This window comes from Pseudorca crassidens, chromosome 15, assembly GCF_039906515.1.
Source record: "Pseudorca crassidens isolate mPseCra1 chromosome 15, mPseCra1.hap1, whole genome shotgun sequence".
NCBI classification, from domain to species: Eukaryota; Metazoa; Chordata; class Mammalia; order Artiodactyla; family Delphinidae; genus Pseudorca; species Pseudorca crassidens.
Genome location: NC_090310.1, coordinates 68,276,486 through 68,303,358, shown reverse-complemented (window position 1 = coordinate 68,303,358; position 26,873 = coordinate 68,276,486). Strand labels below are relative to the sequence as shown.

General features: G+C 43.2%; 1 protein-coding gene across 6 annotated transcripts in view; it reads right to left on the bottom strand.

Moving 5' to 3' along the window:
- RALGAPB (Ral GTPase activating protein non-catalytic subunit beta) overlaps positions 1-10,536 on the bottom strand; it is a 101,135-nt gene extending 90,599 nt beyond the window's left edge. For 3 of the 6 annotated variants that reach the window (XM_067708114.1, XM_067708115.1, XM_067708116.1), the window contains exon 1: positions 10,279-10,535. The gene's annotated coding sequence lies outside the window, so the exon portion shown is untranslated. Of the gene's footprint in view, positions 1-10,278 lie in introns of all 6 variants that reach the window. The other 3 variants (XM_067708117.1, XM_067708118.1, XM_067708113.1) reach the window with 2 other exon arrangements.
- Between the last annotated feature and the right edge of the window lie 16,337 nt (positions 10,537-26,873).

Below are 26,873 nucleotides of genomic sequence, written 5' to 3'. Positions count from 1 at the left end.
GAAGCCCACGCGCCTAGAGCCCGTGTTCCACAACAAGAGAAGCCACCGCAATGAGAAACCCGCGCACCTCAACGAAGAGTAGACCCCACTCGCCACAACTAGAGAAAGCCCATGCACAGCAACGAAGACCCAATGCAGCCAAAAAACAAAAAAATAAAAGCACGTCCTTTCCCACTGACCTGAAATACCAATTTTGTCATATATTAGACTCTCATTTATATAGGAATCTATTTACAAATCTGTTCTGTTCAACTATTTGTCTATTCCTATGCTAACGCCATATCGATTTTTAAAATTAATTAATTTTTATTTTTGGCTGAATTGGGTCTTTGTTGCTGCGTGCGGGCTTTTTCTAGTTGTGGTGAGCGGGGGCTACTCTTTGTTATGGTGCACGGGCTTCTCATTGTGGTGGCTTCTCTTGTTGCGGAGCATGGGCTCTAGGCGCGCGGGCTTCAGTAGTTGTGGCTCGTGGGCTGTAGAGTGCAGCCTCAGTAGTTGTGGTGCACAGGCTTGGTTGCTCCGCAGCATGTGGGATCTTCCTGGACCTGGGATAGAACCCACGTCCCCTGCATTGGCGGATTCTTAACCACTACGCCACCAAGGAAGTCCAGCCATAATGATTTAAATTCAGTGGCTTTATAGAATGTTTTAACATCTCAAAAGGAAGCCCCCTTTACTTTGACTACTCTTTTTCAAAACTTTATCAGCTACTCTCAGGCATTTACTCTTTTATATAAAAGTTATGACTTTATCCAATTAAAGAAAAAAACCTTGCCTAAAATTCTAATTGAAATTGTTATCCACGTTCCCAGTTTTACCTTCTATGGCCACTTTCCCACCCCATCCTCCAAGCTATGACCCAAAGAACTACTGATGATTGCTCAAAACCGACAAGTTTGTTCATACCCTGTATTACTGCTCATGCTGTTCCCCACCTCTTTCCACCTTATGAAGTCTTCACACTTCAAAGCACAGCTCAAATGTCCTCTTTGGTAAAACTTTTTTTGACTCCTCCAGTCACCGCTCTTCACCAGCTCTGAGTGCCTACTACAGGCTATTCATATTAAGCTTCACGTTTGGTTATTCGTTAGCTTTGTAAAGATATCTTCACCACAAGTGTGTCAACCTTTTTTGAGGGGAAGCCTCACTTCCTGAATCTTTGAGAAGTCCTTGGCACACAGTGAATACTGAATGTTTCAGAATGCCAAGGTTTATCAATGGGAAAAAGGAAGATGTTAGAAGGTGTTCCCTTTATGCCACTGAAGGAAGTCCAAAATTTTGCATGTTGTATACATATAAAAATTGAAAATGTCCATTTGCTTTAAGCTATTTATTAGTATAAAAAAAGTAGTTGGATGGTTTTCAAATATTCAAGGAATATTTAAATAATATTTAGCGGCCATTTCGGATAATACATTATTGAAGGGAAAAATATGTTTTAAAAAAAAAAAAAAAGACAAGCTAGCTCTCAAACTCCACTGTATACGTAAGAATCATTGGGGTGGGGGCCCTTTGGTTTAAAATGTAGATTTCAAAACTCCATCCCTAAAAAGCTCAATTCTGTAGGTCTGGGTTAGGGCCTGGGAATTTGCATTTTTAAGAAACAGCTACCACCCTTCCCAATTCTGAAGTAAAGACAGGAGTATCTTTCTTGAAAAAAACACTATGAAAGACCAATCAAAACAGGATTAATAGCTCTTAAATTCTTCTTAAAATTTTTAAAAAGTTTTTAAATGTAAGAGATTTAACTTCTTCAAATCTATTAATGTTTAAATGATGACATGGAAGAAAATGAAATAAATGCTTCAAGAAACATGTAAGGTAGGGACTTCCCTGGTGGCCCAGTGGGTAAGACTCTGCACTCCCAATGCAGGGGGCCTGGTTTCAAACCCTGGTCCAGGAATCAGATCCTGCATGCATGCCGCAACTAAGAAGTCTGCATGTCGCAACTAAAGATGCCACATGCCCCAACTAAAGAGCCCACATACTGCAACTAAGACCGAGAGAAAAAGTTGAACTAAAATATTTAACACATGTAACAGAAAAATACAGCTGCTAAATTTCAACAGAATACATAAAAGACAAAAAATAATAAGACAAAGATGTACCTTATAATTACAGTTGTCCCTTGGTATCCACGGGGAACTGGTTCGAGGACCCTCCAACAATACCAAAATCACAGATGCTCAAGTCCCTTATATAAAAGTATGTGGCATATAACCTATGCACATCCTCCCATGTACTTTAAATCATCTCTAGATTATTTATAATACCTAATACAATGTAAATGCTATGTAAATAGTTGTAAGTACAATATAAATGCCGTGTAAATAGCTGCCTACATACAGCAAATTCAGGTTTTTCTTTTTGGAACTTTCTGGATTTTTTTTCCCCCAAATATCTTTGATTCATGGTTGGTTGAATCTGCAAACGCAGAACCCACTAACAGAAAGGGTCAACTGCAGAGGCAAATTAAACAATGAAGAGAAAATGAACACTGGAAACAAACATAAAAAAAAATCAAAGAAACACAAAGTAAAGTAACTAAGGCATCATTTTGTAAATATTAAACTAGCAAAATGAGTGATAAAAACTCACTCTGATTTAGGAGGTAAGGCCAACAGGACACACTCAAGAGTTTAGGGCAATGATTTTCAATTAAAAAAAAAAAAAAGGACTGCCCCCCAGGGTATTTTGGAAATATTAAGTGCACTTGTGGTTAACGCAACAACTGGGGCATGTTACTGGTATTTATGGGCAGATCCAGGATATCTAGACATCCTGTAATCCAGGTGACAGTCCTGCACAATGAATAATTTTGCTACATTTCACCTGACTTTCTAATGTCTGCCAGAAAATCATTCTGTTCTTAATTGTCTAAGGCTAAAAATCTAACTTCATTTTACTCATAAATACAAAATATTTTGTGCTATTTTAATATACACTTAATTTTCCAGTAACACAATTAACCATGCAAACCGAGGAAAGATTCAACTTTTTTATGTTTGGAACCTTACCATACCAAGAATTGTTCACCATTTCAGAACAATCACATCACCAAAGGCCATACCTTTTGTGGTGTCTGAGTTGTTAATACCACACACTGCTGTCAGGAACACAATCACAAGAACTACATGCTACTTACTTAGCCCTTATTTCAAAATGTCAAATATAAAGTGCCATATTACTGTCTTACTTCTCAGTTATAAGTAGACACAAGCATCTGACCATTTTGTTACGTCCTCTAGTATAGCTCTACCTGAGCATTTTTACCGAAATACCAATTTTATCGGAAGGATAGTAATTTATGGTTTTCATTTGTTATTGTTAGTTTCACAGATTTTTTAAAAATTCTATGTGTTGGTAGGTTATATATTATCTGTTAATTTCAGGATACTGAAGCAGTCATTACCAATATTAGGTCTGGGAAGGATGAAAACCTCCAGTCTAGGAAACCAAACGTGGGGTGAAGTGGGTAGGGTGCACACTGGGGCAAATTAGAGAATTAAGGTTCTCTTTAAAGGACACAATCACTACTCAGCCCTAGCCAACTATTACCTTGAAGGAATGTAGACCCCAGTGCTGTCTGATAATCCAGTTTTTCAAGAGACACAGAAAATCTGGACATCTCTGTGAAGTCCACTCTTTAAATGTTGGCAACTAATTCAAGTTTAAAAAAAAAAAACAGGATGTAAGCTAAAAAGAACTCATCTATGGGTCAATTTACACCTCTGATCAAAGATAAAGGCATATGCTAGTTTTGGTAACTGAATTAGCATGATTCTTGTGGAGGGAAGGTAGGGAGGCATACACTATGAATGAGCCATTGCTGCCCTGAAAGTCACCCTAACCCACCTCTGCTCCAGGGTCTGGGCTTATAACCCAACTATGGAAGCCCTATAACTTCATTTTGTTTCATGTTTGTTGCTGTTAGGAAAAAAGAAGATGAGGGCAGAGTGTAATGTCACAGATTTGGCAGGGTAAGTCCCATTGGGTCCAGTTTTGTCACTGGCCAGCCTAGACTTAAACACGCAAATAAGAACCTCCTCTTGCTGTTGCAGCTCAGGCTGTCCAAAGCAACCCAGAGATCTCAGAGAACATCTGTAGTTTCAAGAACCAGAATTGTTTCACAGCCTAGGTCCTCCTGGGCAAAGATGTTCATATGTGCATCAACCTTTCAGGATAGCACCATGGCAAAACCCTGATGGGCCTTTGATTGCCTAGTCCACTTGCCATGGAATTGTTTGTAGCTCTATCCTGCCGATAAATTGACACACTTGTAAGGCACCTCAGCCTAATGCCATTTTTCTAACCATTCACCCAAGGATAGCACGAATGTTTTGCCAATACATAGTGGGAGACAGTAATATCAGGTGCTTTGACCCAGTAATACCACTTAATTTATCCTGATAAACAACTCAATAGAAAAATGCATGAGGCATTCATTCACTGTAGTGGATTGCACATAAGATGGGGAAGTGATCAGAATTTAACTGTCCATCAATAATGGAATACCTTCACAATTAGGGCATATTAACTCTATATACTATAATGTAGCCATTAAACACAGAGATGAGAAGCATGAAAACAAACAGGAGACTGGTTAAGAGCCAGGACTCTGGAACTAGACTTCTTAGATTCAAATCCCAGTTCCACCACCTGCAAGTTGGAAAATCCTGCAAAAGCTGCTCTATCTCTGTGTCTGAGCATCCTCATCTGTTAAATGGAGATAACAGTAGGGTAACAGCCTACTTTGGAGTTGTGATTAGAGAATCAAGACATGTAAGATGTTTGGTCCTATCTAGTCCATAGTAAGTAATCAACAAACGATAGCTCTTATGGAGGAAGAATACTATGAATCATCAGATTGGAGATTTGAAATTAACTTAGTAAAAACTGAGGACAGAGAATGAGAGAAAGTTTAACTTTATCATAGGAATAATACAAAAGGAACTGAATTCCTATTAAAGAAATTTGACGGAAGTATCTAAGACAGGCTGAAGGGACAGCAGGAAAGCAGACTCCAGTGTCTCTAATATATTGAGGAAGGGGAGGGCAGGAAGGATGGGAACATTGCAGGGAGGGTTGGGCACTGTGGTGAGATACTGAAGTCAGATGGTTGAGAGCTTTGACTGCTGTGTTAGGATCCTATGAGTCTCCTTCCCAGCTAGGCTCTGTTGGCTATCAACTTGAGCTGCGAGCAGGGAAGTCTCCACTTTCAATACTCCAGAAGTGATAGGAGGAAAGCAAAGATGACAGTGCTACCCTGCAGATCACTTAATCGCCTTCCCAACTCTGCATGTATCCATTTTCTAGGTAATCTCTGGATGTTTCTACTATCAGGTCACTGTGTGCTGGGTAACAGTTTATGACTTGTAGGTACTACCACAAAGTAACATGAAGGTTTGGTCTAATTGACAAACTACCAAAATGATCAATGCAGTGGTAGACACACCAAGACCACAGCTTGGCATTAATTACATCAATTAACTCAGCCAATATTTATTACATGCCTTCTATACACCAAGCACAGGGACTATAATAATGAATAAACATCATCCTTGCTCCCAAGGAGCTTCAAATCTAATTACAGAGAACAGGTTTTTTTTAACTTTATAAATTCGTACATCAGTCATTTCATTAAACAAACATTTATTAAACACCTGCTATGTGTCAGGTATTGTCCTAACATGTAGGGAGGCAGATATGAATAGGACACAATGGCTGCCCAAAAGAAAGTTTCATAGTGAAGAAGACAAGAGAAATCCATGATGAATAAATCCATGATACAGCAGTATTCAACATGGTAACTGACGTGATGAGTTACGAAGGTGGCATCCTACAACAGAAAAACTATTGCAGATCTTGCTTGATAACAATGTACCTTTGCATAATTGATCATTTTCAAAGAGCTTTCACATATTATTTCATTTCAGTTCAATAACAAGCCTAGAAATTTAAGCAAGACAGATGTCACTAGCCTCTACAACTTGCTCAGGGTCACATCAAGTAACAGTAGAGCTGGGACAAGAAACTCCACCTCTTGCCTTGAAGTCCAACGCTCCTTCTTTTGTTCTGACTCCGTACCTCACCATATGACCTTGGACAAATCACTTGGCATTTCTTTGTCATAGTTTCCTCACCTGTAAAACAGGGAGAATACCTGCAGTACCTAGCTAAAGTGACTTAGGAAAAGGATCAAATAAAACAACGTAAGTCAACATACTTTGAGCTGTACAAATGCTAGGTACACACTATCAGGCATGCCTTATTTCTCTTAGGAAAAATAGGGTACAGGGTGCCAAAACACTGAATAAATCAACTGAGTAAATAAACGCTGGATTTTAAGGTGCATAAGTGCATTCAAGGTCATCCATATAACCTTTACAACTAATAAAGGCAAAAGGAACATATTTCATATTTCTGTTGTAGTCCTATTGACCCCCAAGGCAAATATCAATCAAGCTTGGCCAAAAAGGAATGTATTCACCTGTGCACCAGATTTGTTAAGGATCCTATCAAACACCTGAGTTACAAGAAAAGGAGACAGGTTCTGCCTGCATTCCTCCCCAAAAGTGAAAACAGGTAGTTTTTGCTAGTCTGTCCAAAAAAGTATGAATACCCTGCCTGCTCCCACCCCCACCACAGTTCTCATCTTTTATGCCTCAGACTTGCTCTAACACAGCAGCCATAACCACATGTTACTTAAATTTAAATTAAATTATAAATTCAGTTCCTTAAACTAGTCACATTTCAAGTCCTCAATATCACATGTGGTTAACTGCTACCACATTAGACAGTGCAGATATAGAACAGTTCCATCATTGTAGAAATTTCTATTCGACAGAGCTGCCTTAGATACTATACTTTTACTTTTATTACAACCCTGACTAGACTATAGATTCCTGAAGGAAAGGGGCTGTGTCTTATTTATCTTAATATCCCCAGTTTATATAGCAAAGTACATGTCATACTACAAGCACTCATTATATATCTAACTTAATATCTCAAACATAGCAGACTACTCTCTCCACTTCCCCCATCCCCAACACACACACACAAACAACAAAAATAAGAAACAAGACATCCTCTCACATGAGGGTGGAAGGGGATACTGAGTCCAGAGGAAGGAGACCTGCATTCTATTCTTAGATGTGCTACAGCCAACCATGTAGTCTTGGGCAAGCTACCTATTTTCTGCATCTAAAACTCAAACTCCATGTACCTTAATTCTAAAACGTTTAATCGTCTTGCACCAAAGAAAATCATGTATTCTATCGAAAAGCCCTTTACACATGTCTGCTAACACATCTGCTAACACTGATGGGTACCTCAAATTAAAAAGAATCCATTTCTAGGGCTCAGGCTATCATGATTAGAGTCATTTTTGGTCTTTAACTGAGCATGTGTAGTTTTCCACCTTTTCTGGGGGATCAAACTACAGACTTAAACCTCAGGCTTGAAGATTGAGTTTCTTCCATGTGCTGAGGCCAGAACTGGATACTCTGCCCATATCTGATCAGAAAAACAAGGGCAAGTTTCTTGAGTATCTGAATTTAACATAAATTATCCCATCAGCTTCTACATTAGCCTTAGCCTAAAATTTGAGTAAACAGTACAAAACAGAACCAAGAAAACTCTCTCTATAACAATCTGTATGATGTAAAGAATGTCATTACGTGAAATGTGTTTCTTACTCAGTTCACATACTTTACCATATTTAACTACTATAGAAAATATTTATTGTCCAAAAACCTCTTCAAAATGACCTTCACACGCATACTCACTCACTCACTTTTATAAACCTTACGTGGTTTTAAGACCAGCCAAGAACAAATATAATCTGAACTACCGGGCTGCCTTCCTTTATAATTTGTAAATATGTTGGGCAACAGCAGTTCAGGCATTCTGTAATAAATCTATACTAAGTTTGTCAATTCCTCTGACATCAAGGTTTTAATCTTTATTAAGTACTTCTTAAGTCATCTCTCCTGGTAACAGGATGAACTACTACCAACAGCACTTCCATCTACTAGTATTTACCAAGTACCAGCAAGGTAACAACATTTAGTGGATGACAGCTAAACACTAGTTTGGATGGCACAGTGTTTAGTAGGGAACACATGCAAAGGCCTAAGGGCAATAAAAAGGTTTCCACTACAGAACTGATTGTATCTGACTGTGATAAAACTAGATATTAAAAATCAACCAGGCTTCCCTGGTGGCGCAGTGGTTGAGGGTCTGCCTGCCAATGTGGGGGACACGGGTTCGAGCCCTGGTCTGGGAGGATCCCACATGCCGTGGAGCAACTAGGCCCGTGAGCCACAATTACTGAGCCTGTGCGTCTGGAGCCTGTGCTCCGCAACAAGAGAGGCCGCGATAGTGAGAGGCTCGTGCACCGCGATGAAGAGGGGTTCCCACTTGCCGCAACCAGAGAAAGCCCTCGCACAGAAACGAAGACCCAACACAGCCATAAATAAATAAATAAATAAATAAATAAATAAAATTTTTTAAAAAAGAAAACATCATGAAATCTTACTATATGACACAATATGGTAAGAAGTCATTAAATAAAAAAAATCAACCAATGTTGACTGCACATAGTTAGTCTTCCCTAGTGTCTCGCCAGTTTTAAGAACTCAATGTGTTTATTTAACTGCTGAATGAAAAGTTAACGAACCTAACTAGAGTATTTTCAAGCAAAAAGCACAAAACTCTGTAGAGCAAGAACTACCAAACACCTTTTACAAAGGTGGAAATAGAGAAGAATTGGTTTGCAGCATGCAGTCTGTGACATAAAAGGGACACAAACATTCCATTCAGTAAAACCTTTGTGAGTCTCTATGTCAAAGAACTGGGAGGAATACAGAGATGAGAAAACATGGCTCAGTTGCTCACAATCTAATAAAATACAGAAATACAACACAGTAAAATCACTGGTAAATTCCATTATGATGATGCTAAAGAGCAAACAGGAAAGACCCAAGGTGGTTGGGAGTGAGAGGTGTGAGGGTCACAGAGGCTTCTTGAATGCTGGGAGTTGGGCAGCCAGAGATGGGAAGAAAAGGCTACATGCATGTGTGTAAGAAACAGCAGAAGTGTGTGTGTCTGGGCGGAGCAGGGAGAAAGCACAGAGGACAGACTAGGCAGAGAACAGCATATTCAAACAAGACCCAGAGATCAGAGACACTATAACCATGAGTACTGTGTATCCAGGAAAATTGCAAACTAACAGTTTTGCATGAGATGCACGCACTTTAAAAGGTCCAGCTGACTCACAAATCCTGCAAAGAAAGTTACTTCCCACCCCCAACAGGCTTTCACAAGGTGTAGTAGTCCGTGGGCCTAATGAAAAGATCTCTGCGGGTGGAAACTGCATTTTAAACAAACTCCCAGAAAATTCTCTTACACACTTAAACTGGAGAAACACTGAAACGTTTTACCGAGATGCAGAATTATCTACAGTAGCAGTTCCCAAACTTTGCTGCACACTGAATTCATGTGGGGATCTTCAAGAAATACTGCTGTCTGGCTTCCCCCACCGACCCCACTCCCAAACACGGTGATTTAATGGCCTGGCTCTGCTACGTGGGCATCAGGAATCTTTAAAAGCTGCCCCAGGTGATTTCTACGTGCAGCGAAGTTGGAGAGCCACTGACCTAATTGTCAACAACTTGAATCTCGAGTCAAATTTACCAGCTCCATGACCTTGGGCAAAGAAGTCACCTAACCATTCAGGGCCTCAGTTGCCTCGTCAGTAAGATGGGGATAATCATCCTCCCTTACCGGACTGTTGTGAAGTTAGATGGGGTGAACGTAATGGTCTGGCACAATGGCCGGCGTATAGTAAGCGCTTAACAAGGGCTAGTTGTTTATTCTCATTATTAACTCTTCCTCCTCCGACAGTCACCGTGCAACGGGCAGCATCGTCCCCACAGAGCGACAGCCACTCGACCAACCTTTCTGCTGGACCAGATTCTTCGCCAGAGTTGTCTAGCTCCGCTCCAGACCCGCCCCCTCCCCCAGGCTGCCAGGAAAGAGCTTCGCCCGGCCGGGGCAGCTCTCAAGGGCCACCCCGGGTTTGAACAGACCCGACAGAAGCCGCCGACTCCACAACCAAGCTCCCACGGACCCCGTGGGTCCCCCCCAAAATGAGATGCGCTTCCGAAGGGCCCCTGGAGCCACCGGGGCCGAGAAACAAGGCTTAGCCATCCCTAGACCGCCCGGAGGGGAGGAGAGGGGAAGGTCCGGCCGCGACGGGGAGGGCCGCCCGGTTACCTGAGGCGACGGGCGGGGCCCGCATTGCTGGGGCGGGCGCCGCCGCCGCCGCCGCCGCCGGCCGCACTCGGCCTTCCGCCTCACGCCACCCGCGCCATAGGCCCGGCGCTTTCGCTGCCCCGGCCGGCTGTCCTCAAGCGGTCGCTCCGTCCACCCGTCAGCAACTCTCCCAGGGCGCCCGGGTCGACGAAGGCCACTCGGGCCGGCCGGCTGTGCTCTGCTCAGGCAACTTCCGACTGCCAGAGGCGGCAGCGTCAAATAACTCCCCGAGCCTAGAGGATCACTGCGCGTGCGCGGCGCGCCTGATCAGAGACTTGTGTGGGGCCGAGGCGGTGGCGTCAAATAATTCCCAAGACACGGAGCCGGAAGCTGCGCGTGCGCAGCTATCCCAGGTCGCCGCGCGCGGGGTATAGTCCCGCCTCCCTTTCCGGAGGAGCAGGAGGGGTGAAGTCACGGACTCTCCTACATCATCGCAATACAGGCGTGGAGGCGGTCCACATGCATCCCTATGAAACAGTTGGGACTCTGCCTGTTTTGGATGCGGCCGGAGTAAGGGTCTTATCTGCAAGATTCTGGCTCCCACTCAGGTTCTAGGAATTTCTCCCACCATTACAGCACCCTTCCTTTGAAATGTTGTCCTTTACCCGCCGGCCCCTTATATTGATAGCATTATGAGCAATGTTCAGTTCCAGGCCAGATGTGTGTTACAAAGATGAATCGGACATCAGATTCAGAGCCTGTCATTAAGGAGCTGAGTCTGATATAGGCGATAAGACATTATTAATAGTAGTAATAATAGCAAGAGCTACCGGTTTGAGCACCTACAATGCACCACACATTTCGTAAACAGTACCACTTCCAATCATTTGGTTTCAGCTTCAACGAAGAAAATGATAAATACCATTAGAGAGATACAGCTCAAGTCCCTTGGGAGTGTAAAGGAGGAAACTTGGGCTGAGAAAGAAGAGGAGGGAGAACCTGGCCTTGAGACTGTCCTTGATATTCAGAGAGGAAGGGATCAGGATAGTAGTGCTGAAGTCACGGTGTCTGAAAAGAGCAGAACGGAGCAAAGAAGATGCTGACTCCTCCTCCTTACCCTCAGTTAGAAGAGACCATGGAGGAAGGAGTAACAAGGGAACTGGTACCCTCACGGGAAAAAAAAAAAAAATAAGAGTGTTTCCTCAATATTTTGTCTCCTCCCCCCGACACACACACATACATACCCAGGAAAGTAACTAGAGGAGAGAAAAGGAAAAGGAAGAATGTTCCAGGACAAGAACAGGCTATATCCAGGATACTTTGTGGATCGAAGCAATACATTTCAATTAAACGCAGTGTGGCACATGTTGTAAGAGGCTCTCAATATTTATTCCAATCACTTATCCCTTGCCTTTCCAAACTACAGAGGCTGGAAAGCAAAGCACACAGTTCCCACCTTCCCTTGCAGCTAGAAGTGGCAATAAGACAAAGTCCTGGCCAATAAGATGTAGGCAGAAGTCCCAAGGGACAGCTTCCCTTCCACAATAAAAAGGAACTCTTTGGAGAAGTTTGTGACCTTCACCCTTCCCATACTTCATGCTTGGAATTAAGGCACAACACCCGGAGGTGCAGCAGTCATCTTGAGACCATGAGGAGGATTGTGCTAAGGAAGATGAAATAAAAGGACAAAAGAAGCCTGGTACCTTAGGTCATACTCAAGCAGCTGCACAAACCCTGGACTGCCTTCCTGTTTTATGAGGGGGGGAAAAAATCTTTTTTAGACCACAGTTTGTCAAGTTACCTGTTACTTTCAACCAGATTCATTCCTAACATAATAAATATGGAACATCTGTAATATGTCAGACAGGTAAGGAGCTGATAATGGAGGTGATAGCTTAGAAGAGCAATGGGTGATGGGAACTGGAAAAATGACAGACACAGAGGACTGGGAGGCTGTCAAAGCTTTTAGGGAGATGATGAAAGTACATCTATCTCCCACCTGATGACTTTAATTCATTCCTGAAAATTCTGCCTCTAAGTGAAAAGCTGATAAATGAAAAAAATATATATTTCCATTATTTTTTTAATTTTATTTATTTATTTATTTTTGGCTGCATTGGGTCTTCGTTGCTGTGCGCAGGCTTTCTCTAGTTGCAGAGAGCGGGGGCTACTCTTTGTTGTGGTGTGCAGGCTTCTCATTGTGGTGGCTTCTCTTGTCATGGAGCACGGGCTCTAGGCACATGGGCTTCAGTAGTTGTAGCACGTGGGCTCAGTAGCTGTGGCTCACGAGCTCTAGTGCACAGGCTCAGTAGTTGTGGCGCACTGGCTTAGTTGCTCCATGGCATGTGGGATCTTCCTGGACCAGGGCTCGAACCCGTGTCCCCTGCATTGGCAGGTGGATTCTCAACCACTGCGCCACCAGGGAAGCCATTCCATTAATTTTAATGGGAATAAGATAGGTGTTCAATTCCAACCCAAGACACCTAAATATTTTTAACAGACAAAAATGTAGCAATGGAACAATGGAAACAAAAATCATATAAGCAATAAATAAATAATTTAAAATTAAGAATATGGCTTCTGCGGGGGGGAAGGATAGTTAGGGGGTTTGGGATTGATATGTACACACTGCTATATTTAAAATGGATAACCAACAAGGACCTACTGTAGAGCTCAGGGAGCTCTGCTCAATAATATGTAACAACCTAAATGGGAAAAGAATTTGAAAAAGAATAGATACATGTATACGTGTAACTGAATCACTTTGTGGGACTTCCCTGGAGGTCCAGTGGTTAAGACTCTGCACTCCCAATGCAGGGGGCACGGGTTCGATCCTTGGTCGGGGAACTAAGATCCCACAGGCCACATGGTGTGGCCAAAAAACAAATAAATAAATGAAACTGAATCACTTTGCTGTACACCTGAAAATAACACAATACTGTTAATCTACTATACTCCTATATAAAATAAAATGCTAAAAAAAAAGAATGTGGCTTCTACATAAAGAATGTAATGTATAAGGACTAATGTACTGACCAAGAAGACAAAATTTAATATTAGGTGAGGGGTCGTGGGTGGAGGAAAGATACAAGTGAGCAGTCATTTTTTAAAGGTGATATTATATTTCTGCATCTTTTTCTTTTCCAATTTTTAAAAAATTTTTCAGGGTCTCTCTTAAACCAACATAAAAATAAAGTTACAACACACACAAAACACCTTGAGGGAAAATTAAACATCAGAACACTTTGAAACATATGCGAAAATTGTGCATGCACAATAGACTGAAAAGACATATGAAATGCTATACAGAATAAAACATTTGGATTCTCCAAACAGGGCACAATTCAAATCTGTTCTACATTGTAAATTCTCACTATAAAAGTAGAATGAATTGGGGAATTGTCTTCATCTGAAACTGTACTGTCAGAATAATCACTTTGTATCATGTACCTAATTACTGTGTATTAAAGGTATTTCGAAAAAAAAGGGAGCAGTTGTATCAACCTTATGTGGCAGACGTTTTTCCTGAATTGACCTCACCAATATATATAATCCATCCCCCAGTTCTTACAACATAACCAACATCTTCCCACTGAGAGATGGATCCATATTTCCTCTCCTTGAGTCTGGTTGGCTGCTGTGACTGTTCTGGCCAATAGGGCAGAAGTAATGCTTGGTGACTTCTGGGGCTAGGTCATTAAGAGGAGTCAGCTTCCACCTGGCTTACCCCCTTTTGCAATGCTCACCCTCAGTACCCAGTCACCATACTGGGAGGAAGCTCAGACCACATGAAGAGAGCATGTGGAGATGTTCCAGCTGACAATCTGAGACAACCTGTCTCAGCTGACAACATCAATGGCCAGACATGTGAGTGAGGAAGGCTTCAGATGATTCCAGTCCCCAGGCTTCAAGCCAACTCACCTGAAAGCAAGCAAAGTAGAGACAAGATAACCCCAGCCCAGATAGCAGATTCATGAGCAAAATAAATATTGTCATTGTTCTAAGCCACTAAGTTTTCGGGTAAATTGTGTGGAACCATAGTAAATGGAACAGTTTTCAAAAGCCATAATTGAGAAAAGTGTTTAACTGAACAGATGTATGAGAGGTATGTCATCTGTAGCCAGTTTTTTTCCTTTTCTTCATTTTTCAGTTGTGCAGAACTAGCTTGGTGTGGATAATGGTTGAGAAGATCCACTTCTATTTCTCCTGAACCTAATGCAATACTAGCACAGTGTATGTGCTCAGTGAACATTTGTTGGATGGATGGGTGAGTGGCTGGAAGATTCATTGGCTCAGTGTTGAACCCAGTTTCTTGCTGGACCGGTAAGTCTTAGTGAATAATATCCAGTGGTAGAGGTAGAAAATATCAATTAGATCTAGGTAAGAGGTCCCCTGCCCCAGACCTTTTGCCTCAAATGGTACTGCATTTTGGATTGGTAGTCCCCAAAATTTTCTGAGTGCCCCTCCAAGGCCACCAATGCCATCTTGGCCAGGTGCCCCAATCCAGACCAGGCCCCATGTGGGTCCTGTTGGCCATAACTTTCTACCTTGAAATCTTATAAGTCTCACTTCAGTGGTTGGGGCTGGCCAGAGGTGCTGTCTAGGAACAGCTACCCTGTCCCAGACCATGTCCATCCTGGGTGCGTCTCATTCTCCATTTCTTTTCTTTGAAGAACTCTTCAACCCTCTATCTTACCCCCACCCCCTCTCACTTATGTGTGGGGTTGCCCAGATGCCCTGAGATACTCCAGGATCCATGTCATGGAGCCCCATAGCCAGCTCTGGTTCCAAGAGGACAGCCAGGAAAGGACCTCACTCTTGCTATCGGATACAGTAGTTCTTTCACCCTTTGTGCAAGATTGGGCTGCCAAAATAGTTTTAGTATGATTTTGATGATTCTCACTCACTTTGGAACCAGGCTAGGTTTAAGATTGTGAGCCACCAACAATGCATTGCAGACACTTGAGCTGCAAGTGTGGACCCAGGTATTGGCTTGCACTTCTCTGTTCAGACCACAGTGCCCCTCTGACCTACTTAAGCCAGGGAAATGGGAGAAAAGGGCAGCAGATGTCCTTTACTCTGGGTGTTCTGCTGTCCCTTCCCCAGCTAGCCCCCAGGGTGGTCACCTCACTCCCTTTGGCAGAAGCAGCCATGCCTGTTTCCTCCAAGGACTTTTGAGATGTTGATCTGCAATGCCGATGTGCTCTTTCCATCGATGTACTTTTCATGCCTCCAACCAGTGTAATGACATGGTGCTCTCATCTGTCTTAAGCCATGGAGAACAAGGGATGGATGTACCTTGTACGAAGGGGGCCACTCTTCTCACTCTGCTCACAGGCCCCTTTCCTGTGCTCCCGCTGGTGTGGTGTGTGGAAGGCAGGACTGTGGTCAGCATTGAAAGCAATCATAATTCAGGAATGCAGTGATTATGGCCTAAAGAGTTCAAGACATGTAGTCGAAAGGAAAGCTTCACTAGCGTTAGCTTAGTCTGAGTGAAGAGAAGACAAGAACCCAAAGTTGAGGCTGAGGGTTCTTTTGCCCCTCGAGAGATCTGTCTGGGCAAAGGGGAGTTCTGGGCAGAGCTCTGGCCCCTGAGGCTTCTGAGAAGGAGCTGCTACCATCATGACAAGCATGAATTTCTGTACATGAGCCCCTGTGGCAAACTGGTGACACCTACAGGCTTCTTCTCAGAGTCGTATTTTTAAATGCATCAAATGAAATATGTCAGATTGCAAGGGAGGCCGATTATATTAAAATAAAGCTATTAGAATATTTTTTAAACCTGCAATATGGTAATATATGTGCCTCTTTAGTAATGCATTAAATAACGAGATCTAGCAGCAGGTCTTATAAGTACCATAATTTTGAAGTAGTTGTGAACTTGAAAGATGTTTTGAAATGTCTACAACGACTCCAGCATGATGTGAAAAATCCATGATTTGTATTGGCAACAAAGTCAAGGTCATGCTAATATTACTGTGCTTTGTTGCTTACATTAACAATTAGAAAACATGCGAAATCTCAGTCAGAGATTAGTGAAAATAAAGATGTAATTTATTCCCATGCAAGTTCACAAACCCTAAGTTAAGAAGCCCTTCAATAAATTCTGATAGACCTGACAAACTGTGTGGCGAATTCTAACTCACTCAAAACTATAATCGAGGGGCTTCCCTGGTGGCGCAGTGGTTAAGAATCCGCCTGCCACTGCAGGGGACACGGATTCAATCCCTGGTCTGGGAAGATCCCACATGCCATGGAGCAACTAAGCCCATGCGCCACAACTACTGAGCCTGCGCTCTAGAGCCTGTGAGCCACAACTACTGAAGCCCGCGTGCCTAGAGCCCGTGCTCCACCACAAGAGAAGCCACTGCAATGAGAAGCCTGCGCACCGCACCGGAGTGGCCCCCGCTCGCCGCAACTAGAGAAAGCCGTGCACAGCAACGAAGAACCAAAGCAGCCAAAAATAAATAAATAAAATAAATAAATTTATTTTAAAAAAAACCAAAACTGTAATTGTTCCCAAATAGGTAGTATGTAGACCCTTAGAGAGGGACCAATGAGCTCTAGGAGCCAGTAAGGGATTCCCAAGAATAAGTTATAGCAAGTAATCCTATCTGGTTTTTGTGATAGAATCAGAGACTAATAGGTTGGGAACGCCTGTGTGTAACCATATTATGCCTGAAAGGCCCTTGACCCAAACCCTCATGATAACTTTTTAACTGAGATAAAGAGATGTAAGCTGGGCAATAATGCAGCTGGTTGACTGCCTAGCGAGTTCAGTCAGTCTCCAAAGGGTCAAAGCCAAGCTGGAGAGTGTGTTCCAATAGCATCCTAGAGGACTCAGCCCTAAGCTCTGGCTGAACCAATAGTTTCTTGCAGAGACTTGGATGAGAACCTAGAAAACCAGCTGAGCCGATTCTCAAAAGACGTGAAGCCCCGAGGCTTGGTGAATACTCTGGATAGCGGAGTCCAAATCCAAAGCGATGCTAGGGAGCCAGAAATAAAAATGAACAGAATTTCTCAAGAAGGAATTTAATGAAGATGGATGCATTGGGATTGACATACATACACTATTGATACTATGTATAAAATAGATAACTAATGAGAACATACTGTATAGCACAGGGAACTACTTAATGCACTGTGGTGACCTAAATGGGAAGGAAATCTGAAAAAGAGGGAATATATGTGTATGTATAGCTGATTCATTTTGCTGTACAGTAGAAACTAACACAACATTGTAAAGCAACTATACTCCAATAAAAATTAATTTAAATAAATGAAACCAGAATTGGAAAAAAAGAATAAAATTAGTTAAAGAGAGAGAAAATATATATTACCAAGAAAGAGAATGAAATATTGACTTCAGAGAAAAGACTTGTAATAAAAAGAGAAATACAGTCATCTCAGCAAATCTAGGCTTTTGTACAGTAGATATGTAAGCATCTCTTTTGTCCCTTTTCTGTTTGTTCATCTCTGTTTTTCTCAGACCTTAATCATAAAAATGATATCACTAGGTAACGTTTAACCTAACTTCTGATTTTTGCTTTACTGAATGTACACAGTGCCTTGCCTAACCTGTTGATTCCTTTCCTGGATTAGAAGGAGTAATAATGAAGAATTAAGTAGTTAAAGAATGACTTACTATCTACCCCTAGCTTCCCCTTGGTAAACTTGCAGGCAGACCACGCGGGCAGGAGAGCACCCAGAGGAAGATCAGAAGTCAGCAGGTCTGCACGCAATGGAAAAATGACAAAGAATATGACCTCCTTAATATTTAACTGCGATTATTTCCCCTTTTTCCCTTTAAAAATTGTCATGGCTTAGCAGAATCTTTGGAGTTGTTCTTGGGACATGAGTCTACCTTCTCCCCAGATTGCTGGCTTTCTGATTAAAGCAACTTTCCTTTCTACCAAAAAAAAAAAGAAAGTTCAAGTCATGATTGGCAGATGTATTACTCCACATTTACAAAACAGTATTGCAAATGATAAATTTAACATGACCAGAAAATAAATCATCATTCTCATTTTCCCGCATACTCCGGGTAAGATTTATATTCGTAGTTCTCATCAATGAGGCACAGTAAAAATCTTTGAGAGGGTCCTTGGAAACCAGTACGTAGGGACCACAACCATGGATGCTGCATCATGAGTAATGTATGAATTGTAATGTAATATATAAGGAAAGAAATGTATTAAAGAAATACGAAGTTAAGAAGATCTATATTGCTTCAATACTAACAGGTTCCAAATGGCATACCTTTTTTTGCAGTGGGAAATAAGAAACTAAGCAAGAATGGCACATTTTACAATAAATAACATGAAAAGATGGTTCTTGGAGTTGAAGAGGAAGAGATGATGTCTGGATATTACCAAGAATCTTCACGTGCACTGATAGGACAAGAAATAAAGTCTCAGCACCTCTTCTCTACCCATTATCTAAATCTTCATCAGTAAATCACAGTGCTCCACATGGGGCCCAAGAATTTTTTTTTTTTTTTTTTTTTTTTGGTCACGCAGCGTGGCTCGTGGGATCTTAGTTCCCCGACCAGGGATGGAACCCAGGCCCTTGGCAGTGAGGGCACGGAGTCCTAACCACTGGACCACCAGGGAATTCCCCTCTGTAATACATTTTTAAGAAAATTGTTTATATAGACAGGGGCTATACAAAAAATATTTGCCAAGGCCTTGCACATACTAGGACTGCCTTGGCTGGTGTCCTCCTCTTCTCGCTACAGGCCCCTTGAGCTCCTCTGAGCTCACTTCCCCCACTCTTGAAAGCACCATTTTCCAGGCAGTCTTAATTGCCAACTTGGGCCCCCACTGGAGTGGCTGCCCCAGAACATCCCCTCCAGTCAAAAGGTCCAAATCACACATACATCTCCCGCATGGACGGAGTGTGCCTACTCTTTTATTTTTAATACCAGGAAATAAATTTAGTGACCAACAAATAAGGACAAGCCACGGAGAATGGACGGATGTCTGAATGCCAGGAGCAAAGGCTGTCACTGCATGTTTATTCTGAGACCTCAATACACTGCCCTGTTTGCTGGAATCCCCGTTAGGTAGGCAAGATCAACCGGGATAAGCAAACCCTCCATGGAACACCTTAACAACTGGCCATTTGGGGCAAGTTAAGGGGAAAACTCAGGCTTTTAGCGAGGATGCATTGGCGACGGAAATCTAACTTATACTTTAAAAAGAAATATTTATTGGAAAGCTTACGTCATCAAATAAGGGGAGGGCAGAGGTCAAGTTGGGCCTTCAAGACAACAAGCACGGGGGACTGGAATTCCTCTGGGACTCCCTGTCCTGCAGCTCTGCCTCTCCCTATGTGTGGACTTCTAACTCCACACTCATTCTGGTTTTTTGCATACAGTTAGAGACATACTCTAGGTTTATCCCAGGCATGTCTCCATCCACCTTCCACTGAAGGTAGGCAGGTTTGCCACATAGGGATGTGCACTGTGCCCCTCCTGGGAACCATTCACATCATACTTCATAGCTGAGAAGCAGAGATGCTGGGGATGCTTGGTTGAGCGCATGCCATAGAAAATGCTTGACTGAAAGAGAAGGGTAGGTTTTCTTAGTACATTCTTCTCTGGTGGGGAAGGGTGGTCCTCAACAAGCCCATTCCAAGGGAGCTCAAGGAATCCCACCCTAACCGTTAACGATCTCCCTGGTAAAGCTGCCAGGGAACAGCTCAAAGAATCGGCACTTTGAAGCTTTGTATTCCCAGGCTTGATCACCTCAAGCAGAAGACAGCTAAACCTATGAGAGCAGAACCCACACAGGGTCTATTAGAAGTGGCGAGAGTTTTACAAGGAGGTGGCACATTCTGAAAAAGGTAGCACTTAAAGGCAATACCTGTGACGTTGGAGCAAACTTCGTTACTTAGAATTTTTTATTTTAAGAAGAGGTTAAACCTATATTCTTGTGTACTTTTTTCACTGTTGAGAAGCTGTCTTTCTTGCATTTGGAAAGGACAGCTTTTTAAAAAAATTATAAAACTCCTGCTCCCAACAAAACAATGTCTTTAGCAGATCTAAATCAAAGATAATGTAAACTCTGGTTTCCCTCAACACCTCTGATGGATATCACAACTGAAACTTATTTCACAAAGCTAGGGTGGGGAAAATATCTCATCCCTTTTTTTTTTTTTAATTGAAGTATAGTTGATTTACAATGCTGTGCCAATCTCTGCTGTACAGCATAGTGACTCAGTTATACACGTATATATATTCTTTTTTATATTCTTTTCCTTTATGGTTTATCACAGGATTTTTTTTTTTTTTTTTTTTTGCGGTATGCAGGCCTCTCACTGTTGTGGCCTCTCCCGTTGCGGAGCACAGGCTCCGGACGCGCAGGCTCAGCGGCCATGGATCACGGGCCCAGCCGCTCCGCGGCATGTGGGATCCTCCCGGACCAGGGCACGAACCCACGTCCCCTGCATCGGCAGGCGGACTCTCAACCACCGCGCCACCAGGGAAGCCCCACAGGATTTTTTAAAATATTTATTTATTTATTTGGTTGAGTTGGGTCTTATTGCGGCAGGCGGGCTCCTTAGTTGTGGCATGCAAACTCTTAGTTACGGCATGCATGTGGGATCTTAGTCCCCTGACCAGGGATCAAACCTGCGCCCCTTGCATTGGAAGCGCAGAGTCTTAACCACTGGACCACCAGGGAAGTCCCTATCACAGCATATTGAACATAGTTCCCTTTATCCCTTTTCTTTGTAGAATCGAATAGGAACTGTTCTGTGCCTCCATTTTTCGGAACTGGTGGGCCATTCAATCTCAGTGGTTCACTGCGGTTCTGATTCCCTCAGGGTTTTGCTAAAGTCCTGGAGGAGTGCCCAAGACCATAACACTGGGGAGAAACCCTCTGAACTCCTGTCCACACTGGTCAGTGGAGGTAAGTCTCCTGTGTGATGAGTCACAGGCTCCCCTTACTGTAGGGAATTTCTCAATGAAGGCCTTCAAAGTTATAAACTTCTCCTTATGTACTGTTTTAGCTGCATTCCCCAAGTTTTGATATACGGTATGTTCGTATACGTATGTTCGTATACGTATGTTCGTATACGTATGTTTTGTTTTTACGTGTCTTTATGTTATAGTCATATTGTAATCTATGTGATACTGATGCATTGGTATTTGAGACTCGCTTTGCAGCAGATAATGTGGTCATTATTTGTAAATACTTCAAATGTGCTTGAGAAAGAGATATACTCTCTCACTGTTGGGCAAAGATTTCCAAATATGTTTTCTTAAAAATCTATTAAAATCAAGCCTATATTCCAAAGACTAGAGTATGGAAAGAAAAAATAGTAACTTTATAGTGGGGAAGTCTGGCAGCTACCACCTTAACCAAGTAATCAAGGTTAATATCACTGGTGATAAGTCATGTTATATACTCCGATAGGATGTGATAAGAGGGCCTTTTCACCTCTGTGATATTCTTCCCCCAAACCCATAACTCCAGTCTAATCATGAGAAAACATCAGAAAAGTCCAAATTGAGAGACATTCTACAAAATATCTTACCAACACATTTCAAAACTGTCAACGTCGGGACTTCCCTGGTGGCCCAGTGGTTAAGAATCTGCCTGCCAATGCAGGCACAGGTTCGATCCCAGATCCAGGAAGATCCCACATGCCACAGAGCACCTAGGCCGAGGTGCCACAACTACCAAGCCTGCGCTCTAGGGCCCGCGAGCCACAGCTACTGAGCCCGCGTGCCTAGAGCCCGTGCTCCGCAACAAGAGAAGCCACCGCAATGAGAAGCCTGCGCACAGCAACGAAGAGTAGCCCCCCACTCGCCGCAACTAGAGAAAGCGCGCGCGCAGCAACAAAGATCCAACACAGCCAAAAAAAAAACAAAAAACAAAAATCCTTTCAGCCTCTTATTCCAACCACTACTGCAGTGACCTTAAAAAAAAAAAAAAAAGACTCCGTGCTCCCAATGCAAGCGGCACAGGTTCGATTCCTGGTCGGGGAACTAAGATCTCACATACTTAGCAGCCAAAAACAAAAAACTGTCAAGGTCATGAAAAATAAGGAAAGACTGAGAAACTGTTGCAGATTGGAGGATATTAAGGAAACATAATGACTAAATGTAATGTGGTATTCTGGATTGGATCCTGGCACAGAAAATGGACATGAGTGGGGAAACCGGTGAAATCCAAACTGAACTTGGAGTTCAGTTAATGGTAAGGTACCAGGATTAACTTCTTAATTTTGACAAATGTGCTTATTAGGGGCACCTGGGTGAAGGATACATGGGAACTCTTTGTACTAGGTTTTAAACTCTTCTGCAAATCTAAAACTATCAAAATAAAAGGTTATTTTTAAAAGTCATCTATTACTTGTACTGTTCAAATTTTCTAGTAAAAATAAAGCAAGGGAAAAAATAAAGGGGTGGGGGAGGTTTCTGTCTCCACTTCTCCAAACACTTCTACTTTGGAGCCTTCTGAAGTCCCCAAGAGAAGGAAACAAACACAAAACTTAGCCATCTTCTTGATATGGTACAGAAGAACCTTCAATAAATAATAACAAAGGTCAATAATTTAACAATGAGGTAGGGCATTTGCTATATCAAGAGTTTTCATACATCACTCTGTTTAATCTTCACCACATCCCTCTAAAGGAGGTAACTGGGGCCCAGACAGGTTGAAACTTGTCACCCAAGTTTCTGGTTGGGTTGGACCAGATCCGTGCGACTCCAAAGCTAGCGCTCTCCCAGCCACTCCAGGCTGCTGCCCTAATCCTCAATGGTGCATGCCATCCCCACTGGCTGTCTTAGAGCTCCTCCCTGCATCCCCCATGCTGCTTTTGCACGTGGACCACTCCTCCTTTGCCCAGTTAATTCTACTTCCTCCGGGATAACTTCTCTGACCCCCAAAGAGGTCAGGTGGCCCTGTTGAATCTCACAGCACCTGTCATTTGTCCTCCATAGCATTTCTTACAGTTTTTAATGATTTCTTCATTTGTGGGTTACTTGTTTATCATGATGGGACTGTGAGCTATCAACTGTCTATGTTCACTGGTGTGTGTTCCCAGTGCTTACTTAGCACAGAGGCTGGCACTTAGTAGGTGCTCAATTAACAAGTAGTAACTGACTGAATGAACGCACTCCCAGCACACTAAGGTTAACTCTAGGAGGTGCGGCTTATGCTGGGCAAGCACTACGGAACTTGGCATCCTGCCTCCAGTAGCTTCTGGAACATGATGCAGGGATTCCATCCGGCACACCTGATATATACCTGGCCCTGCTCTGCCGAGATGGGGAAGAGGGATTCCAGGGGATGGGGAACCCAGGCTGGAGGAGCTTCTGTACCAGATGCAGCAGCCTTCCTGTAAAGAAGGCATCCTTGCAACACTCTTCTTTCGTGGAATTAGCCTCGAACCCCTCATCATCTAGATCTGTGTGCTGTCCAATAAGGTAGCCACCAGCCACATGTGCTGTAAGCATAACCAAGATGTGCTATAAGCATGAAATGTACACTAGATTTCAAATATTTAGTTTGGGGGAAAAATATAAAACATCTCAATGATTTTTATATTAATTATATGTTGAAATGAAAATATTTTTTGATGTAGTGAATCAAATAAAACCGTATTACTAAAATGTATTTCATCTGCTTTTTATTTCTTTAACGCAGCTAGTAGGAAAATTTTTCCTTTTTATTTTGCGGTACGCGGGCCTCTCACTGTTGTGGCCTCTCCCGTTGCGGAGCACAGGCTCCGGACGCACAGGCTCAACAGCCATGGCTCACGGGCCCAGCCACTCTGCGGCATGCGGGATCTTCCCGGACCTGAGCACGAACCTGTGTCCCCTGCATCGGCAGGTGGACTCTCTACCACTGCGCCACCAGGGAAGCCCGGAAAATTTTAAATTACATGTATGGGTTTATATTGGACAGTGCTGTTCTAGACTGTATACTCCATGAGGCCCCTCCTCAGCTTTGTTCAGGATTGTGTGCACAGCTTAGAGCAAGGCCCACACGTAGTGACTGTTCCATAAATATCTGGAAATAGAATTTATTATGTATATACCTGTATGTGATCCCCATGAGGGCAGATCCTGCTTCTCAGCACAGTGCCTGACAAATCTTTTTTGCATGGACAAATAAACCTTCATTCTCCCAGATGGCTGTTCTCCTGGCTTGATTATACTATACATAAAACTCCCACCAGCTGCCTCACCTCTGGTACCAGGCACCAACTTGCTGATAGGATCATAGCCCTTCTGACCCTAATCCTGGTTCTTGGGCCACCTCGGTCATACCCTGCCAAGGTTTTTTCAAGCTTAGGAGACCTAGGATGACTCCTGCCTCAGACACAGCCGTAATGAGATGCGCGCTTGATACTTTGGCGTTGGCTGAAACATGCCTATCGTCTCTGTACATGTCAGGTTCACAAGTTCAGTCCTCAAGGCTGGTGATCTAGATGGGGAGTATTTTAGGAAGACTGGATAATAGGCCATAATTTGAAACAGATGGAGGGAATAGTAAAATATCCTAATTTCCAGTTTCCCAGTACAAACAAGCATCTGACAGCCTCGTATGCTTGTGCTATTTATGAAATCAGCCTGCAACATTTTTCACTACTTGATACACCAGGAAATGGTAAGCCAGCTGAACCATTCATTGGAAGGGAGACAGGTCCCTTCATTTCTCTGAGCTTTGGTTTCCTCATTTATAAAATGGAGAATAATTAAGTCTACCTCACTGGTTGTTGTGAAGATTAAGTGAAGTAATTATATATACAGGCTCACTTAGTACAGTGCATGCAATTTAATAAAAGTTCAATCAATGGTAGGGATGATTAACACCAGCCCCACTGGGACGTCTGCAAATTTGCAAAGAAGTATTTACGGTGTCACGTTAATAGATGACTGATGAGTCTGTCATAATGACATTTTATATTTGTTCTTCATTTTAACTATCAAGCTAGACATGCTCACCGAATAAAAATAGCTGATGTGTACAGAGCACCCAGTGTGCGGCAGGTACTGTGTTATGCATTTAACAAGCATCATCTATTTCATCATTACTATTCGTGGTAGGTCCTATTCTGATGGTCAAACTACAGAGCCAGAAACCGAGGCTCAAGGAGGCAAAAGAATGTGCTCCAGGCCCCACAGCAATTAAGGGACATCAGAATTCAACAGGCTCTTAAAGGTTTCTCTAGGTCGCTTCCTAATGCAGGCCGAGTTAGGTATCCTGGTGACATGCCAGTTGTAGTCATGGGGGCAGAGGGGCCTCAGTGAACTATTCCTGGTACCCATGGTCGAGGCCACCACTGGCTTCATCCCTCATCCTTCAATGCAGATTGAGCTCCTCGCCTGTGTCAGCCACTACACTGGTAAGTAATACCCTGTAGGCTGTTACGAGCAGAGACTCATTTAGCTCCCTCTACTAATGGTACAGTGATGGTGTATGTAACTTCTCTTAGAAAGAAAAGGAAGACGAGGATTTTGGTCACTTGGCCATGCTTATAAGAATTCAGGGAAAACTGAACCCCAGGCCTTGTAGCAAGTGCTGCTCAGACTCCATAGCCAGGCCTTGTATAGCAGCACAAACATGGTTTGGAAATTGGAATCTCATCCTCTCCCTGTAAACATTCTAGAAATGGTTCTCTTGCCTACAACAGGAGCTCAATGCTCTGCACCTCTGGACTCTGCTGTTAAAGGGACTTAATTCTTCCATCTCTTCCTGGTTTTGTTCCTGCAACCAATCACTCAGGCTCTTGACACGCTAAGAACCCCCCAAGAGGAAAACACGCCTGGCTTGGTTAGCACTGTTCTTGGTCCTAGACCAGGTCATGGGTTAGGCCTGCCCATGGGTGATGGCACCGAGTCCACCGAGCTGTGGTCGGGGGGTGGGGCGAGGGGCTGCGCGCTGACAATACAGAGCCTGCCCTCCAGACGTGCACAGCCTGGCCTGACTAGCTAATCCCAACTTGATTCGGCTGCTGCCCTCACCACATGGCAGACGTTGCTAATTAGCCGTCGCCCTGAAGAGGCCTCAGAGGTGTCTCGTCCCCCCAGTTCCCTGGGCCTGGTATCCCAGAGGGAAGATTCCTCCCATCGCTGGTCCATGCCGTGATGGAGACTGCACAGGCTGCCGTGAACGCCCAGAGGTGAGAGCTCCTCCCTCTACTCAAATCACACCTCCTAGGTGAGGCTTTCTCCATCTACAGATTCAAAGGCCACGCCCCCTGCTTGTCCCCAGACTTCCTGTCCTGTTTCTCTGCTTGACTATTTTTCTTCTCAGTTCTTCTCTAGCACACTAGACATTTCAGTACTTCGTTTATGGTATGTCCCTGTCCTCTAAAATGGAAGCAGCATAAAGGCAGGGGTTTTTGCTCTTTTGCCTTCTTTTATTGATCATTTCCTAGAATTGTGCCTACCCAAAATTGAACTTGATGTCAATGGAAGGAAGGGCAGGGGATCCAGTCTGGGTGGAGGTTTAGCAGTGAAGGCTTCCTACAGGAAGTGACACAAGCTGAGTCAGGCGAGCATCTGAAATGGAAGGGGCGTTCCAGGCACACAAAACGCAGGCCAGGAAAAGGGCAGCATGCTCAGGAACCTTATGTCGTAGCACGGCTGGGGCCTA